The 4,621-nt window shown below is 44.1% G+C and overlaps 1 protein-coding gene across 1 annotated transcript in view; it reads left to right on the forward strand.

Moving 5' to 3' along the window:
* LOC108306871 (kinesin-like protein KIF28P) overlaps positions 1 to 4,621 on the forward strand; it is a 77,601-nt gene that overhangs the window by 41,252 nt on the left and 31,728 nt on the right.

Here is a 4,621-nt window from a genome sequence, read left to right on the forward strand (position 1 = left end):
AAAAAAAAAAAAAAAAAAAAAGAGGGGAGGGGAGTGAAATCCCATTTTGTCTTCTGGAACTTTGGAACTTTTAACAACTTTCTCATTAAGGTATAAATTGTAGTAAAGTCCATAAATGCTAGCATTCAGCACAAGTTTTTGTATATGTATATACCTACGTACTTATCATCCAGATCAGGCTATAGCACATTTCCAACACCCAGACAGCTCCTCATATGACCTCCCAGTTGATACTGCCACCAGAAGACATGCACCTTTGTCATCACAGATTAGATTTGCCTGATTGTAGTGAATTTCGTATAAATGCAATCATTTATATGAGGTCTGGCTTCTTTCACTAAGGACTGTGTCTATGAGATTAATCAAAGTTGTTTCATGTAGCAATTATTAGTTATTTTTCATTGCTATACAATGTATCAGTGTGTGACTATATCAATTTATTTATCCATTCTCCAATTCATGGGCATTTAGCTTATTTCCAGGTTTGGGCTATTAGAAAGTTGCTATGAACACTTTTATACATGTACTTTGGGGAAAATAGCCAATCATTTCTCTCAGGTATGTCGGCAGGAGTAGAACTGCCAAGACTTGCTTTTAGAAACACTGGTAACCGTGTCTATCCATACTATATTCCACCTGATGTGAGTTTTTCATTCTTTCACTAAACATTGTGTCTATGAGATTCTTCCAAGATGATGCAGGTAACAATTTTTATTTTTCATTGTTGCATAGCATTCTAGTGTAGGAATATGCCACAATTTATCCATCTTCTTGATTGGTATTTTGACTGTCCCCAGTTTGTTTTTTGCCGTAAGCAGTGCTACTATAAACATTCCTGTGCAAATCACTGGGTACAAACAGTCACATGTCTCTTAACGATGGGGATATGAGGCCGAGGTGGGCACATCACTTGAGCTAAGGAAGCTGAGGCCAGCCTGGGTCACATGGTGAAACCCCATCTCCACAAAAAGAGCAGAAATTAGCCAGATGTGGTGGTGCCCACCTGCAGTCCCAGCTGCTCAGGAGGCTGAGGTGGGAGGATCACTTGAATCGAGACGGAGAGGTTGTAGTGAGCTGTGATTACACCGCTGCACTCCAGGCTGGGTGACACAGTGAGGCCAGGCTCAAAAAACCAAAACCAAACAAACAAAAAACCAATGGGGAAGTGTCCAGAGAAACGCATCAGCAGGCAATTTTGCTGTGTCCATCGTAGAGTGTACTTACACAAACCTAGATTCCAGTGCCTACGGAACACCAGGGCTGTATGTGCTAACTTAGGGCTCCCACCTGTACCTACACACAGAACATCATGGAACTGTGATGACACCACAGGCAATGGCTCCCCCCTGTACTTACACACAGTACAGCATGGGACTGTGACGACACCACAGGCAATGGCTCTCCCAGTACTTACACACAGTACAGCATGGAACTGTGACTACAACACAGGCAATGGCTCCCCCAGTACTTACACACAGTACATCATGGGACTGTGACGACACCACAGGCCATGGCTCTCCCAGTACTTACACACAGTACAGCATGGGACTGTGACGACACCACAGGCAATGGCTCTCCCAGTACTTACACACAGTACAGCATGGGACTGCGACGACACCACAGGCAATGGCTCCCCCCTGTACTTACACACAGYACAGCATGGGACTGTGAYKACAMCACAGGCAATGGCTCCCCCCTGTACTTACACACAGTACAGCATGGGACTGTGACGACACCACAGGCTATGGCTCCCACCTGTACTTACACACAGTACAGCATGGGACTGTGACTACAACACAGGCAATGGCTCCCACCTGTACTTACACACAGTACAGCATGGGACTGTGACGACACCACAGGCAATGGCTCCCACCTGTACTTACACACACACAGCATGGAACTGTGACACCACAGACAATGGCTCCCCCCTGTACTTACACGCAGTACAGCATGGGACTGTGACTACAACACAGGCAATGGCTCCCACCTGTACTTACACACAGTACATCATGGAAGTGTGATGACACCACAGGGAACTGTAACACAACAGTAAGTACTTGTATATCTAATCACAAGAAAGCTACAATAAAAATATGGTATCTGAATTTTTTTTTTTTTGAGACAGTCTTGCCCTGTTGCCCAGGCTGGAGTGCAGTGGCGCGATCTCAGCTCACTGTGACCTCTAGAACCTCCCAGGTTCAAGCAGTTCTCTGCCTCAGCCTCCTGCGTAGCTGGGATTACAGGCACCCGCCATCATGCCCAGCTAATTCGGGTATTTTTGTGGAGATGGGGTTTCACCATGTTAGCCAGGCTGGTCTTGAACTATCACCTAAGACTCCCAAAGTGCTAGGATTATAGGCGTGAGCCACCGCGCCCGGCTGGGCACTGTTTATATACTGCTGATTATTCTTTTCTCAGGTGTACATATTGTAAGTATCTCCTCCCAGTTGGCAGCTTGCCTTTCCCCTTTTTTAAGGTGTTTGTTGATGAACAGAAGTTATGGTTATGGTTTATGTTTTACATTTGGTTCCTGTTTAAGAAAATTAGAGTTAGATAACCACCTATACTGCATTTATATTCCTATCCGCCTGGAGTTGACTTCTGGGTCTGACGTGAGGGAGGCATCCTTTTCAATCTTTTTCCTTATAGATTACCAATCTTTGCAGCTCTGTTTATTGAATAGCTCCCCTTTCCCCTGGTGATCTTCTGTGCTACCTCTGTCATATCAAAGTTCAATACATGCTTTTTATTTTTTTGAGACAGTCTTGCTCTGTCATCCAGACTGGAGTGAGATGGCACGAACTCTGCTTATTACAACATCTGCCTTGCAGGCTCAAGTGATCTTCCTGCCTCAGCCTTCTGAGTAGCCTGGATTACAGCATGCACCACCACAGCAAGCTCATTTTTGTAGCTTTTGTAGAAATGGGCTTTCACCATTCTGCCCAGGTTGGTCTCAAACTCCTGGGCTCAAGTGATTCTCCTGCCTCGGCCTGCCAAAGTGCTGGGATTGCAGGTGTGAGCCACTGTGCCCTGCTAATATATGCTTAACTCTGTTTCTTGGCTCTTAAACCTGTGGTCAAAGTCTAAATGTAATAAATCCTTCTGGATAATATAAGAATCTTCAACCTAGATATGTGATTGTTATGTATTGTTTTCTTTGTTACGTATTTCAATTCTATTCTTCTTTCACTCTGAAAGACATTATCACCATTTTACAGTGTTCATTCACATTTATCTTTTTTAAAATTTATTCATTTGTGTACCTCAGAGCTGCTGCCTAAGATCAGCTTCCTTCTGGTTGAAGCATATTATTTACGATTCCCTTTAGTGAGAATCTGGTGGTGGCAATGTGTTTTTGTTACATTGAAGTATCTTTATTTTCACCTCATTCTTTTTTTGTGAGACAATGTCTCTGCCACCCAAGCTGGAGTGCGGTGATGCAATCACAGCTCACTGCAGCCTCAATCCCCCCAGGCTCAAGCGATCCTCCCACCTCAGCCTCCCAAGTAGCTGGGACCACAGCCACATTCCACCATATGCAGATAATTTTTTTACTTTTTGTAGAGACAGGGTTTCTTCATGTTGCCCAGACTGGTCTTGAACTCCTGAGCTCAAGCCATCCTTCCGCCTTGATCTCTCAAAGTGCTGGGATTACAAGTGAGAGTTACCACACTGGGCCACGTCATTCTTCAAAAGATGCTTTTGTTGGGTATTGTATTTCAGATGGGTAGTGTTTTCTTTCCACACAGAAGGAATTCTCCTATTGTCAACTGTTGTCTAACTCCTTTTTTTTTTTTTTTTTTTTTGAGACGTTTTTTTGAGAGAGAAGTCCTGCTCTGTCACCGGGCTGGAGTACAGTGACATATTCTTAGCTTACTGCAATCTCTGCCTCCCAGGTTCAAGCAATTCTCATGTCAGCCTCCAGAGTAACTGGGATTATAGGTGTGCACCACCAGGCCAACCTAATTTTTTGTATTTTAATAGAGATGGGGTTTCACCATGTTGGCCAGGCTGGTCTTGATCTGCTGACCTCCTGATTCACCCACCTTGGCCTCCCAAAGTGCTGGGATTACAGGCATGAGCCACTGGGCCCGGCCCTACCTGCTTTTTCTTGAAGATAACCTGCCTTTTTTCCCCTAGCTGCTTCTAAGCTTTTCTCTTTGTTTTAGGTGTTCTCAGGTTTCACGACGTTGGTGCATCGGAGCGTACACTCATTTCTATTCCTCCCCTTTGGAATGCCTTGGCCCTCATGACTCTATGGAGTAGTGGTTTCCATCAGTTCCGGGAATTTCTCAGCCGTTCCCTCTCATATCTCACCTCCCATTTTTCCTCTCTTCAAGGACTTCAGAGTACACGGACCACCTAGCTCTGTCCCGTGTCTCCTCAACTCCCCTCGGCGTCCCTGGGCTGCAATCTGAACACTTTCTTCAAAGCTCTCAGTTCACTAATTCCAACCAGGTAGTGTCTAATGTGCTGTTAAACTTATCCATCGTGTTTTTAAATATTGCATTTCTTTCCTTAAAAAAATTGTTTCTTTTCCAAATGGGCTACTTGAATTTTATAGATTTATTTCCTGTTTGTGGTTATAATTTTTTTCTTTTCTTTTTTTTTTTTTTTTTTT

This window comes from Cebus imitator, unplaced genomic scaffold (genome assembly GCF_001604975.1).
Source record: "Cebus imitator isolate Cc_AM_T3 unplaced genomic scaffold, Cebus_imitator-1.0 Scaffold75, whole genome shotgun sequence".
NCBI lineage: Eukaryota > Metazoa > Chordata > Mammalia > Primates > Cebidae > Cebus > Cebus imitator.